Below are 15862 nucleotides of genomic sequence, written 5' to 3'. Positions count from 1 at the left end.
ATTAATCCAACAGATAAATTCAGATGATTGTTTCACATCCACTGCTAATGGATGATTGCTGCTACTTATTCATATTTATAACAAAACACAACCAATCATGAACTTTATACAGATATTTAGATCTATATTTTTAGAAAAGGTATTTTTATCGAAAATTATATATATATTTTTTATTTTTAAACGTTTTTTTCTAGAATTAAGACTAAATTGATGGCTAAATTTTTTGAATTTCTTTTTAAAATTATGATCAAATTGATAAGCTTTATAAACATTAAAAGTTAAATTTATTATTATTCCAATAAAAAATTATATTAATGATTTAAGAGAGAGAAAGTAGTAACCAAAATATCAAATGTCAATCATGTTAGTGACTAAAATACATATTTTTAGGCCTGAGCGATCAAACAACTATTAAATTAAATAATAATGTAGTATATCAACCGAATTAAATCGTTAAATTAATTGGTTAATAAATTTAAAATATTTCAATTGATTACCATAATTTAAATCCCGGAATACTGGTATACTGATGTGCATGGACAGAACCAAACCAATCAAAATCCCTAACCTTATGCTTGCATTATCTTTAAGCTGTTTACTCAAATCACCTCCACTACCTTTTACACCCATGTTTAGCAGCAGTGTGGCTTTGTACGTAAATGCATGCCTTCTCTTTCCTGCCTCTGCAGTATATAAATTAGTATTTTCATTCTCATGATAGAATAATATATATGAGATCTACTATATCAGAAATTGGCATAAAGAATTGAAAGTTAGCTTTGTTGACAAACCAATTAACAACTAATCATGGATATATAAATTCTAAATTTAAAGTCAATACATTAAATATCAAACTTACACAAACTTAACCTTCTATTATGATCGTTAAAATCCCATTCTCATGTCTCAGTATTTCCTCTAATATTGTTTTTACAGAGAATTCGTCCATTTTTATAACTTATGTATTATTTTTGAACCGCGTTTTCCATTTTCTTTTATCCCCTTTTAATTTTCTTAAAAATATTTTTTTTATAAATAATTAATGTTAAATAAATTTCTATAAAAAAAATCCGTTAAAAGAGCACAAAGAATAGTGGGGAGAGAGAGTGCATATAAAAATTGAAAAGTTTTAATTTAATTAGTTTAATTTTTTTATAATTTAATTTAATTTTAATTTAAAAGTTTTACATGTCACAAAATGTGTGACATCTCAAACCTAATCTAACCGTCGAAATCCGAATGAATGACATCACTAGGGGTTCGTGAACCGTTCATATAATGTTCGTTTATTAAGCTAAATAAACGAGTATGAACAAATTTTTTATGTTTGTTTAATAAACGAAAAAACACGAATAGAGGTGTGTTCAGTTCGTTTATGTTTAAGAACAAGCTCGTTTAAAAGCTCATTTATAAGCTCGTTTATTGACTCTTTTATTTATTAATGATATTTTTTTATAAAAATTCCTTTAGTATATATTAATAAAATTATCCTTGTTTGTATTTTTTCATTTATAATATAATTATTAATATTTATAGTTGACTATTTTATATCTAAACAATATATGTGTGTGTATTTATTTATTTATTATTTGTTTCTTTGTTTATTATTTATTAACGTTGTTCGTGAACATATTCGATTAAGTTAAATGAACATGTTCGTGAACATTAAACAAACGAACATGAACAAAAAATTGAAATTCTTAACAACAAAAACTGAACACGAAAAAGCTTAAAAATATACAAACGAACATCAACAGAGGTTTGTTCGTTCAAGCTCGGTTCATTTACAGCCCTAGGCCTGGCCTAGTCGCAACTCAAACTAACTTGACATAAATTCGCAAAATTAATGTAACACCCTATACCTAGCCTAGTCGCCGAGCTTGAATATCAGGATGCCACACCACCGTCTCACATCACACAGTACAAATGGGCTCATTCTTAAAGAAACATCTTCCATTTTAGTATTCACAGGAGTTTTAAGTCCAATATACTCTTAATTATCAATAAAACTTGCTACGCACATTTTAATTGATCATATAATAACAGTTGCACATAATGAGATTCACTTAGCAAAATTTCAAAATTGACTACGTAAGTATCGATACTGGAACATGGGTATCGGTATTTTCCTTACCTGGTATCGATACCGATTGGAAAAATCAATATCAAAACAACATTCTATTTCTCGCCTAAAAATGTAACACTAGAAATTATCGGTACCTTTCAATAAGTATCGGTAATTTTACCTCGAGTATCGATACTCATGATAAGGTATCAATATCAATTTACAATACTGACTTCCTGCACGACGAAATATCACAGAGGTATCATTTTTAAAACCCGAATATCGATACCTCTGCTTCAGAAACAAAAAATACAGCATAATGAGGTAAATAATCCATCCCAATCATAAACCATTCAACATGTACCTAATACCTCGCCAAAAAAACATCAGAATGACCACAATAACAGTTCAATTATCGAAAACATGTCCGAGTAACCTAGAGATATAACAAGAACAATATCCATAAATCCTAAGAATTAATAAGCTATGAAGATGACCATAACGTCATGACAACATTTATGCAATAGTTCTACCATATTGCCTTTTTTTCCTAAAACATAAATAGATAAATAAACACCTACGGATTAACGTAAAAGACTTGCTTGGATCACCTTTAGGAACCACAAAGCCCACACCAGAACGTTACTAATCTACAATGGATTAAAAGGAGTCGGTGAGCTTAACAAGCTCAGTGAATGTCTAGAACAACTACCGTGCTAACATTTCATCAAACATTAACAAAGTAACCATTTAGCATAATTCTAATAGTTCCAACTCTAGTGTCATGTTATACTCAATCATGCAATATTTATTAGTTTGTTATCATAGTAATCGCATACACTTTAATCATATACCATAATACATACAATCACATTCATAGATAATTACATATCATTTAAGCATACACCACAGTACTCATAAACATATTCATTGATAATTTGACACTTGAGCTATGAAACGTATGGGCTCTATCACCACTCATTGGATACACGGATCTCCAACACACCAAATGACTCATAGATTCAAACATATCTCAAAAAGTGAAGCATATAGCTAACACTCTCCATCACACCAAACATGTCCCGTCGAATGGAGCTTAGCTCACATACCTTTATCTGTCCAACATGTCCCAGGGCTTGAACGCCCAAATCACTTAACACATAGGTGAGAACTCACAATCTTATGGCATACCAACTATATCCAATTGCCTCAAGGTTCACAAGGCCAAAATATATGTTATTTAACATACATATTACTTACCGTTTGCTACACTTTTTCACTACATAATGACAACAATTTCACTGCCACATGGCACATATAACATGCCTATAATCAGCTTTTTCACAGTAGCCACCATAAGCTTAATGCACATATCACAATATCACATTTTAATCCACAATTTCACAACACAATTTTACATATAAATTCATGAGTATGAGAAAACTTACACTTAAAATTTAGATTAGTGGTTTAGGCTACTTCTAAATTCTCAATTAACATATTGAATCGTGTCCACAAGCATTTATTCCAAACACTCACCAAATACGCTTTCACCGAAAGCCCAAACTAACATTTCCTTAACTTATAGATGGTCTTAATGAATTCGAAGCTTTAACACAACAAATCACACAACAACACTTTCAAAAATTAGCTAAGGATTCAACTCAAGCAATCAAAAACATAAGCCTAGGCTAAGTTTTCAAGTAATTGAAACCTTTGACATAGCAAACTTAATAAACCTAATTATCTCGGTCTATACTTGATCTTTTTGCCTAAAACTAATTCTATTCATCTAATTACTCACCTACGACTAATTCTCAACCTTTAAACTACACAAAACTACCTAATTCATGGTATCAAAATTTTTCAACAAGTTATAGCCATTTTTACAAAAATTTATTAAATCTTTAGAAATCTTCAAAGTAAGTTTAGAAACCTTCTAATCTAATCAAAACTAATTGAAGAGCACTTTGAAACCACGTTTTTATCCAAAATCTTAAAATCCACCATTAACGAGTCAATTTCTGGCTTTTATTCAAAACATGCAATTTAATGGCTAAAAATGTAGTTTTAAAGACTAAATAACATTTAAAACTATTTAGGAGTTAAATTATTACCTTAGATGACGAAAAATCAAACGATTGATCAAAAACCCGAAAAACCCAAAAAACTTAACAATGGAGAAATTTATGGTGTTTTGGGTGTTTTTCTTGAAATTCTATGAAGGTTTATGGCTTGGGTGATGATAGAAATCAAAAGGATGAAGGTTCAACAAATAAAATTGAATGAGAGAATTTGGAGAAGCATGGGACGATAAGAACAAATAATGGAAAAAGCTTTTGTGAAAATAAAATTGGAGATGGGGGTTTTTAGGTTGAATTTTTAAATTTTGTCTAGTTGCCTCTTGAAAACTCACAACTTTGACCAATTTTCAAATCAGTCCTATTTTCGAAATTAAAGGTCATTAAAGCTCATTTTCAAAAATTGATTTAATTTTCTATAAGCTATAGTAAAAACATTTTTGAATACCATGCTAATGAAATTCCTAAGCTCACTAGAGCTGAAATCCCTAAAATACCCTTGAAACTTCTAGGCCAATTTTTGGGGTGTAACAGTTAAACCTATATTCGTAGTTAAAAAAAACCCCTTTCATAACGATCAAACATGTGCATTTTTAATACATATGAATCACTTTCATCTACTTTCGGTGTTATAAAGAGTTAATATAAGACTAGGTCTCGAGACCAACCTTCCCTGCTTTCCTATTTTTACTTCGATGTTTGCATGTTTCAAGATAGGGGTTCCTACCTTGAGACCTAGAATAGAGCAAAACCTATTTACCTTCAATGTACTTCTCTCTCGAGACAAATACTACTTGTCTCAACACTTAGTAACAATTGTGTAATGACCCGATTTCCAGTAGTACTAAAAATTACGATTTCGGGACCCGATTTTCATAAATCGAGTCTGTAAATATTAAATAAATATATTTAAATATTTATATTATAGATTAATTGAAAATTGGATAGTAAATTTAGCCAAAATTATGGTTAATTAAGGCCTAGAGACTAAATTGTAAAGTCCAATCGTTATAGATTTTAATTAGGAATTGGCTTGGGGACTTAAATTGTAATTAGCCAAAGGTTAAAAATAGCAATTAGACCATTTTTAAGTATGAAGTAGTGGACAGTAATGATGTTAATTAATTAATTAAACAAATTTTGATAAATTAAGATAAAACATGATTAAATTAAGTTAATTGAGTCATAATCTAACCATAAAAAGATATGTAAGTGAAAGGAGAGATAAGATATCATCTTATCCAACCGACCAAGTATAGAAGAAGAGTACAGGATGCCATTTTTAAGGGTTTCTAAGCTTTTAGCTTCTATTTCAAGTAAGTCCCTAGCTATTTTCCTTTGATTTTTATAGATTTTTTTATATTGGAAGCTTGATTAAGCTAACCCAAGGATCAATTTGATCAATTGGTGAAGTTTTGATGAGATGTCATTGTTGATTATTGAATGTTTTAGGTGTTAAATTGATAAAAATTAAGTTTAGTTAAAGAAAATGACTAAATTGTAAAGTTTAATTGTTAGTTTAGTACATTAGGGACAAAAAATAAAATTTCTGTAGGAGTAAGGATAGGAGGTCCCTAATGAGTAGTTGTGGAATTGGATTTTAGTTCGAAGTTTTGGATTGAAAGTTATGTTTGTCCCAGGTTTAGGGACTAAATTGAATAAATTGTAAAATATGGTTGATATTATTGAATTGGATTTTTGATTTAAATAGAATTTGATAATATTTTATGTTTTTATTTAGCTAAATTTGACACAGAACCATTGAAAGGGAAAGAAAAATCGAAAGTTGACGATGATTAACTCAGAATTTCAGTTTGTATTTCTATGATTCATAAACCACTTATTTCATGCATGTGCATGTTATTTTTACATTATATGGTGTTGAGGTGAGTTGTTATTGGATTATTGAATTGAATTTCTACGGTTTAAATTGAATATCGAGATAGGGACTAAATTGAATAGAATAGAAAGCTGTATAAATTGATTGACATGTGACAATTGGTATGAAATGGAGTTGAAATCTGTTGTTTATATGATGATTTTATGAATTTATGATTTATTTAGATAAGATTAAATATAATTGGAACTTTATATAATGAATAGGAAATTTTGGTTACCCTATTAGCTATTTGGATCGAGTTGGATATAGTTTGTTGCCATAGGTTTAGATTATTGATTGAAAACCATTGTTGTCGGGAAACCTAGGGTGGTAAATTGTTCATAGTGGGTCATCATTTTTGGGCAACCTAGGGTGACAAATTAATCAAATGGAGAAACCCATAGTTGTTGGGCAATCCAAGATGGTATTAAAATTGAAACAAGTATTTAAAAATATAAATAAGGTTACAATAAATTATTTAGTGTGCACAATATTTAAATTTAATTAATAATCTGCATGATTAAATTCACTAATTGATAATTAAAATTAATTTAAAAACTATATATAAAAATAAAATTTCAATATTTTTTAATCCAAAATATTGTTTTTAATTTAATCAATATTACTTATCATATTATTATGTTTTAATTTTGTTACCATATTATTAATCAAACGTTACAATATTTATGAAAAATCTAGAAAAATATAATTTTTGATATATTAGAAAATAATTAAATATAATTTAATTAATTGTACAAAATATTTTTTTTCTTTTATGATTTGGGAGTATGGGACGTACGTGATCGAGAGGGAATAAAAGAAACAAAGAGAGAAGAAAAAGATAAAAGAAGAAAAGAAAGATCATGATGTCTGTGTTTTAGTTTTAGGATTAAATATAATATTGGTACATGAAATTGTTCACTTCTCCCAGATTGGTACTTATAGTGTTTTTTCCCTGATGGTACCCGAACGTTTTTTCCGTCAACTAAATCAGTACCCGAACCAATGTCGTTAAATTCAAGATAGGTGGCGGAATAAGATTGTGACATGTGGCATAAATGACGTCACGATGATGTCATAATCTAAAAAATTGTTTTTATTTTTGACTTTTCTCCCCATTTTTTCCGTCTTTTTTTGTTTTTCTAAAAAAAACAATTTCTTTTTTTCTTTTTCCGTTTCTTCTTCTTTTAGAAATTATTTCCATCTTCTTTTTCTTTTTCCTTCTTTTCCCAGTTTTCTTTTATTTTTTGTATTTTTTTCTTCTTCCTCATCATCAACATAATCTCATTTTGATTTCTGGGCATTTTAATTTCTTTTTTATGTTTTTCCTTCGGTCTAACAATTTTAACTCCAAATCCGAAATTGCACCAAAATACAGAGTATTCAAAACTAATATTTGGGTTTGATTTCTGGGCATTTCAAAATTATTTCTGGGTTTGAATATTGTCCAATACAAATTGAAAAATTGAGTGATTTTAAGCCCAATGCTCGATTTCCTCACCAGCTATTGCTTCTTCCTTTCGCCTCGGTTTCTCTTCACCTTCCTCGATCGACCTAAAACAAGATATGGGACAGATAAAAGAAGATCAAAGATGTATAAGAGATGAATAAAAGAAGATAGGAGAAAGGTTGGAAGCTGTTAGACGCCAATGCGATGAACTCAAACTCAAAATAAAAACCAATCAGCTTCAAAATAAGAAAAGATAGTGCAGATGCTTATGAACAATCCAAACCAAACTAAATTCTCACTAATAATATAAGGCTGGAACTTTGTATTAAATGAAAGAAAAAAGAAAATTATTTTTAAACAAAAATGCTAGATTTTGGATTTCAACATTATATCACATGGAAATCTTGTATTTAAATAATTACCCACTGTCGAAACCACAAAAAATCTTGTGTTGACTTAAAAAATAAAAACTGGAGTCGCCACCAATCTTTTATTGAGGTGTGATCGGATCACTTTAAAATGATTTTAGTTTACGAGTTTCAAAAAAAATGAGTTCGGGAGTCAATTACGTATGAGGAAGGATTAGCACCCCCGTAACGCCCAAAATTGGTACCGAATTGATTATTTAATGTCTTAAAGTTGAATGTCGAAAATTCGAAAAGATTAAAAAGTGATTCCCCTTAAAAAATCTTTATTGAAATTTATTATTTTGAAAACTAAAAAAATTCAGTCATCTTGCTTCAATGAAGAAATCGAAACCCCGTAAGTTGGGCACGACTCATTGAAGTTTCAAAGACAACACACGAATTTTCCTTTATTTAAAAACCTCGTCTCTAAATAACAAAATGATATATCCAATAAGTTAGGACACAACATTTTGAATCTTTGAGATAAGCTTTAATTTGGAATCTTTGCTTTAATTGAAAAAGGAATACTTGGTTACTTAAATTCAAAGAGGAAAATTGAAGCCTAGTAAGTTAGGGCACAATCTTCTCGAGAATCTTGGATACCGAGTCTTATTTTATAAATCCTTGAATGAAAAATGTAAGGTGATTAAATGACAATATGCAACGCGAAAGGATAATTTGTAAATAAATCACACATTAATCAAATGAGCGGTAGATATATACAAGCAAGTACTACACATAGCAACAATAATCTCATGTAAATACCCACATTGGCTAATAAGAGGAAACTAATTAAAATCAAGCAATTTTACATAAACACTAACGAAGTATATAAATTTAAATATAATTTAAGAAATAAATATAATATATAAATATATAAATATTAAAATAAATTTAAATAAATTAACAATATTGAAATAAGTTCAAATAAATTAAAAATGTTAAAATATTTGAAAGAGATAAAATATCTATATAATAATACGAAACTAACAATATATTGTGTATGTATGTATGTATGTATAATGAAAATAATTTAATATGAAATATGTATACATATATAATATTATTATATAATAATATTACGTAAAAAATATATATTTATACAAATCTAAAAATATGTAATGAGTAAATTTTGACAAAATATATTGTAGAATAAAATAAATTCAAATAATATTAATAATAATATATTATAAAAAGGTAAATACATATAAGATTTTAACAGCAACTTAAAACAATAATATATAAAATAAAGTAATGTATATATAATAGGAAAATATATAAGCGAATAATAATATCAATAATAGCAATAATAGTAATAATACTAATAATAATGAAAGTAATAATAATAATAATATCAAAATTATTAATATTAATGATAAAATAACCAAACTAACAAAAAAGAGGGCTAAATTAAATTTTAAAACAAAATTCGGGGTCAAATTTGAAAATAAATAAAAGGGGAGGACTAATTTGAATGTGCGAATGACAAAGAGGGACCAGATTGTAAAGCAAAACAAATTTCTGGGCTAATTTCAAAAAAAAAACAAAAGGAACTTGATTGTAAAATTATTTAAAAGCGGAAGGGCTGGAAGCGCAATTAGCCCATTGAAACAAAACACGCGGATCCTTCCTTCGGGTCGGGTCGACGCGTGGGTAAGGAAGGGACTAAGTCTAAAACGGCGTCGTTTTGGCCTCTGAACTTAAAACTCAAAACGGCGTCGTTTTGATATGGGTATTTAAGCTCAAATTTTTTTAAAAACTTCATTTCAGCCTTTTTTTTTTTGAAACTCCAAGAACCTCTCAATTCTTTTTCAACTCTCTCTTAACTCCCCAGAATCCGGCCGACTTGGGTCGCCAGCCGCCAGCGACGGCGCCACCGTTCGCAGTGGTCAGAAAATCGAAAATGCCTATTTTTTGGGCTTTTCAACTCCCCGACCTAAAAAAGCGTCGTTTGTCATCGAAAACGATGAACCTCGGCCTCCACGGCGGCACTAAACGCGTCAAAACAAGTAAGTTTTCTCTCTTTTTTGTTTTATTGTAAAATGATAATAATAATAATAATAAAAGTAAAACAATGAAAAAATTAAAAAAAAAGTACATCTAAAAGTTTTTTTGTTTTGATTCTTCTCTGTTTGTATTGATTTTTGTGTGTAATAAAAAAAAATCCCCACCTTTACAGAAACGAATTAGCTTTTTATAGCCAAAATACTATGAATCTACTGCCAAAATAAAATACAAAAATCTCTTCTATTACGCTGGCCCTTTTCTGTTATTGCTTCTAGTGCCTTCTCTTGCGGTTTGTGGTTCGTTGCAGGTACATACTGGAAGAAGAACGTGCATGGCGTGTGCGGAGGGCGATAACCACTGGCACACACGCGCGGAAGGGCCTGATTCGTCTGCGGCGCTGTTAAGGCAGGGAGGCTAGGGTTTTTCGCATGTGTGTTTTTTGGTGTTGAGGGCCGCATTGTAGTTGGGCTAGGGTTTAGGTTAGTGGGCTAAGTGTTGTATTTGGGTTTGTATTAGGCTTTACATTTTGAACTGTCATTGGACTTTTATTTTTGGTTTTAAATTATTTGGTTTTAATTTTTATTTATTTATGCGGGCCTAGGCCAAAGTTGGGCCTTACACCCACCACTGGAAAATCCATTGCATGGACTCAAATCACGCGAAAAAGGATCAAGAAAACTAGAATATCAATTACAAGAATAAATATGGCTATGTTTGGTGGCGGATATAGTTCATTTTGTGAAGTTGTGGTTAAGTTTTTTGTAAGCTTAGCTAAGAATAAATATGGTGCATGTTTGATTGTAACTTGGCAAGTTATAAGGTTAGGTATTTAGCTTAAAAATTGATATGATTGTATGTTTGAACGATTGAATGGTTGATGATTTACATTATTGTATTTGTGTGTAGACTTGTGGTACCATTGATGGTAAATTAGTTAGGCACTTAAGATGGTTGATTTAACATGATTTGAGCATGTTTAATGGCATTTTGAATAGGTCTAATGGATGGTAAATGGATTGCTTAGTGTTTAAGAAATCTTGAAATGGTAAACTTGGTGTTTAATGTTCATTTTACTACACACAGCTTGGGACACGGACTGTCACATGGTTGTGTGCCATACATGGTTTGACACACAATCTGCGACACGACCGTGCGTATCAAGTCTGTAAGTCACTTGGCCTAACACACGACCGTGTGATCTAAGTCAGTGAGTTACACGGTTTAAGACACAGGCTGGGACACAGCCTTGTGTCTTAATATTCGAGCACTACACGGCCTGGGGTATGTCACATGGCCTGGCCACATGGCCATGTGACCCCTGTTTTCTAAATTTCTAACTTTTCCTTAAATTTTTTTATTTGTTTCAAATTAGTCCCTAAGGGTTTTAAATTGTTTCTATAGTCCCTACAGCTCGATTTAATCATAACAAATGTATGTTACTATTGTAATTAAATTACTTTATTGTTTTTGAGGAATTATATTGAAATGATTAAGATTTTACCTGTTTATTTTTGTTAACTTGCTGTAGCATTCCCATAATCCTATTTCGACGACAGATACAAGTTAGGGGTGTTACAAGTAAAAAGATTGAAGAATTAGTGGCTGATTAAATCAAATTTTTTGAAATTGTCAAATTCTATAAATAAGAAAAATCTAATTTTAGTTGGCATAATCTTAGAGGAATCATGCTAATTTTAGTTGGTTGATTCATGCTAAATATAACACTTGAAAAGTGTATAAATACTTGTATTAGTGGCTTGGAAAGACACACTTGAAGGGAATTAAATACAATTGCTTTCGTTTATTTCATCCAATGTCTATAGTTTTTGAGCTTACCGCCAATTTCTTTCTTTTTCTTTTTTTTGGTTCAATTATTTTGTAAGCCATTTATCCTTTTCACCTATCACCATTACATTCAAATCCACTTTTGAACCCCAATTGAGTGTGATTAATTTCATGGTCAACTAAACCTCATTTAGCCTTAGTCCGATTATCATTCCTATCGAGAATCGTGAGATATGAACTTGCAGTAAAACCTTTCAAACATGATATTCGTTATCAATCCGATATATGGGATAGTCACAATCGTACCTTAAAGTTAATTCAATTTCAATTCAAAAAGCGCACGTTAGGTTGGAGTTGTTTGGCGTACAGTTGAGAAAACGAGCCGGTCGTCTGTCGAGTTTGAGTTCCCGCAAATAAATTGGCGTGTCCAGGTGTGTTACATGGTTAGATAATCGGTAAGAGTTGGTTTGCAGGTCGTATCAGAACCAACTACACAAGGAAAAGTTGGCGGTTGGGGTGTCTTTGATCGCTATAACCAGCTTATCATTTGGAAAGGAAAATCTACTTTCAATGATCCGTTCGATTTCGAAGTATATCGAGGTAAAGGCTAAGTATTAATATATTTGATTCATCGATTTAATTTAATTTCCTTAATTTTATTTTGCAATCATAATTCTATTTTTATATTTGTTTGTTTATTTATTTTATTAATTAACTAAAATCCCAATTTTATTTTCTTCAACCCTGCAACGCATAGGTCGTGGACACGACAGCTGCCTAGACTTAGGAATCTGGTTACTTAAACAGGAAAATTAGGAGTCTCAGTCCCCTGTGGGATCAACTCTACTACTCTATACTACAATTTAATTAAGTTAGAGTGTAGAAAATTATATTTGGTGGTTTCGACGCCCATCATATTCAGATTCATATTAGTTTTTCGTTTTATGTGGCTTTTGTGTTTTGTCTTAATTTACATTATTTTGTTTTATAAGACATCAAATTATAAAAAGAAATGTTTAATCTTAGTTTATTTTAGGTTAAAATGTTAAATAAACCTTAGGAAAATAATTAGAAAAAATAATTAAGAGCATGTTTGGTTGGGGGAATAGGTATGCATTCCCCCCCAATTCTGGGGGCCCACCACCAAACGGGAGTTTGGTTGACTGTAATAACATTACAACCCGATTTAGTTCCGCCCCTATTATCCCCATTGGCTGTAATAGCCATTCCCCCCTTCAGCGCCGATTAGGGATTCCATTCCCGTTTCTTATTTTCTATTCCATTTTCTGCCCTCATCAACTTCATCCTCTTAGACGTTTCCCTTCCATATTGCAAGGTAATTTTTTTCCCTTCCATCGATTTCTGCTTCTTATTCTCATACGTTTCTTTTCTTCTCTTTACGTTTCTTTTCTTTTCTCCATTTTATCAATAACGAAAAATGCTCGCACTCTTTCCCTGTTTTTCTTTTCTTTTCTTTTCTGTAAAATCGATTTCGTTTTTCTTTCTACTCCTAACTCTACAACAGCCTGACAGGTCGTTACCATCACTCTTTTAGCAGCTCGCACTCTTCCCCTATTTATTTTACAGGTTAGTTTTCCTTTTGCTCAAATCTGCAATATTTGTTTTTGTTCTCATAATTTTGATCTTTTCTTATGATTTCCATTGGGCTTATCTTTGACTGTTTCTATTGCATGTTCGATTGAACAGATAAAAAGTTTTTCAATGTGGTTCTATACTTGTTTATTCTATTTCATGTTTGACTGATTCTATTGTTTGCCGAATGGCTTGTGATTTCGACTAGTTGAGTTCTGTTTATTTGCATTTCTTGAAATTTCCTAATGTTAACATGGAGTTCATGTTTTAGGATATCTTTCTGGTTCTGGAGGTAGCATCTAGCTTACCTCTTGATTTTCAGTATTTCACTAGTTATTTTAGTAGATGTTTCTTAGTTTGATATGATGTGTTTGTAGTATCGTGAATTTAAGTTATTTTCTTGCTATTGAGTTACGGGTGCTTAAATTTTATAAAATTTCCAAGGTGAACTTGTTTATTGATTCTAGGTTCAAATTAAACCTTTTGGACAAACTGATTCATGCGTGGTTACAAGAAGTAATTTCAAGAACTTGTAAGGGATTCCACTTCACTGCTGCTCTTATTCTTTTGAAAGTCCTTTCAGATGATAGCTGCTTTTCCCTTATGATGTTATGAAAGAAAGAATCAAATTGTTTCATTATTTGATGTTGGGAGAAAATTTGAGTATTTTTTGAACTTGAAGATGTTGCATCTCTTGTTGTACTTAATATAATGATTTGTTGCTTTTCAAATATATGCTGATTTTTGTTGAACTCTTCTAACAGATATTGGATAGTGACTCAACAAGTAGCACACCACACAATTAATGGTTGCAACCTGAGGCCAGACGATCTCCTTGGAACTGGGACCATTAGTGGGGTTGTATGTTTAGTACATTACCTTTCACTTTTGTATCCTTTTTGCTTTATATGTATGTATCTACCAATCCACACACAAACATGCACAAGTAATGAATGTGTTTATGTGTTAGAAATTTCCCAACTTAATCAACTGCTCTTAGCCTCTGGTGTTCTTTCAATGCACTGAATAAGACAGCCTAATGGGTCTTTGGATATTACATTTGGCCATTCCCTGAGAAAAGCTCATTTAAACCAATTCTCTTAATTATTTATTGCAACTACTTTTAAAGCAAAGTATGAGATGGAAGAGTTGCATTGATTTTTTTTTGGAAAACTAAGAGTTGAGTTTTTATTGAATAGAATGGTTATGTTACTGAGAGTTGGGTTATAAAGTGATGCATGTAATCCTTCCTTGAATATTCCAATAGTTTTCTGTATTTATGTTAATTGCCTTGGATGAAGTGAAAAATAACTGAGAGTCAGTTCTGGTATAGTGTTGATCATGCTGCTTGTTTGGTATGTGAGTCACAATATGATGATTATTCGGTCATACTGCGCCTGATTTTTTTATTCTTTAAGCAATAACTATAAATGAGTCTGGTACTGTTTGCTTAAAGTTTAGCCTATTATATTTTGGGCAGGAATTTGAATCATTTGGATTTTTGCTGGAACTAACATGGAATGGACAAAAACCATTGCCATTAAATGGGACAACTCGAAAATTCTTAGAAGATGGAGATGAAGTAATCTTCTTTGGTTGCTGCAAGATACTTTCTGTGTTCGACATGATTTTTAAAACTAAGTTGCAAACTCATTTATCTCCCTATCATGCAATTTATAGATAGGCTTGAGTCTTTGGCCTTGAAGGAATTTTAAACAGGTGAAATGAAACCACAATATTTTAGGATATCTTTCTGGTTCTGGGTTATTGGTTGAAGTTTTGGTAGTGATGGGGTTTAAAATAATGGAATTCAGAAGCTTAGTATAGTAGGGTTTAGAATCTAAGGTTTGAGCTCGAGGAGAATTTAAATTTTTTTATCTCCAAATCCGTGCTGAAAGTGAAAGTTACTATATAGAACGTGGAGTCATGGTCATGTATTGTTTCCCAAAATCTTTTACCTCCAATAGGAGGAACAGGAACATGTGGAGTAGTATAGAGTGATTGATTTCTGAATTATAAATTGCATACAGGGAGATGGTTACAATGTTGGTTTTGGAACCTCTGCTGGTAAGATTGTCCCACCACGCGATTGAGGAAACTTTTTTACTTAGGAGATAAAAGAAGATCACGTGCCACTCACTCAAGTCGTCGTTGATTTAAGAGAGATCATACTGGAAATTCAGAGAGCTGACGAAATGGTGTGTTTGTTGTATATGTGTTGACTGATCTCTCCTACAATGTTAATATAGTTGTAGCACTTGATGGTATGCTGGAACCTGGGTTTGCCCATTAAGTAATAATATTTACTAGCTAGCAGAGCCAACTTTTTTATTTATTAATTTTGAAGGAAAACTAAGCACTTAAACACACTAGGGCCTTATACTACAGTTGAAGTTGAAGGACCTTTCGTTGGCTGGTTGATTCCATACCTCAACGTGACACATAAGTTCGCAATGATCAAACCACTTTTACATCACCTACATTGAAGTCTACCTTTGCACTTGAACCCTTGCCCATTTCATTTATTTGAATCCCACATCCACAGGTCCAACACAAATCCTACTTCTTTATGGTAACTAAATTTATAGAGTGAAA

At 31.1% G+C, this 15862-nt stretch overlaps 1 long non-coding RNA gene across 5 annotated transcripts; it reads left to right on the top strand.

Annotated features, from left to right (window-relative positions):
• The first annotated feature begins 12782 nt into the window (after positions 1-12782).
• LOC107918324 (uncharacterized) lies at positions 12783-15564 on the top strand. Of its 5 annotated transcripts, XR_001690040.2 has the most exons (6): positions 12817-13010; positions 13200-13261; positions 13735-13799; positions 14032-14128; positions 14748-14986; positions 15298-15564. It is a non-coding gene; the product is annotated as an uncharacterized lncRNA (long non-coding RNA). The 5 variants fall into 5 exon arrangements; XR_001690039.2 differs by having other exon boundaries at positions 12783-13010; positions 14032-14177; positions 14748-15564; XR_001690037.2 differs by having other exon boundaries at positions 12809-13010; positions 14032-14125; positions 14748-15564.
• The last annotated feature ends 298 nt before the right edge of the window (positions 15565-15862 follow it).

This window comes from Gossypium hirsutum, chromosome D13, assembly GCF_007990345.1.
Source record: "Gossypium hirsutum isolate 1008001.06 chromosome D13, Gossypium_hirsutum_v2.1, whole genome shotgun sequence".
In the NCBI taxonomy this organism is placed as follows: Eukaryota; Viridiplantae; Streptophyta; class Magnoliopsida; order Malvales; family Malvaceae; genus Gossypium; species Gossypium hirsutum.
This window is presented reverse-complemented; position numbering and strand designations above follow the sequence as displayed.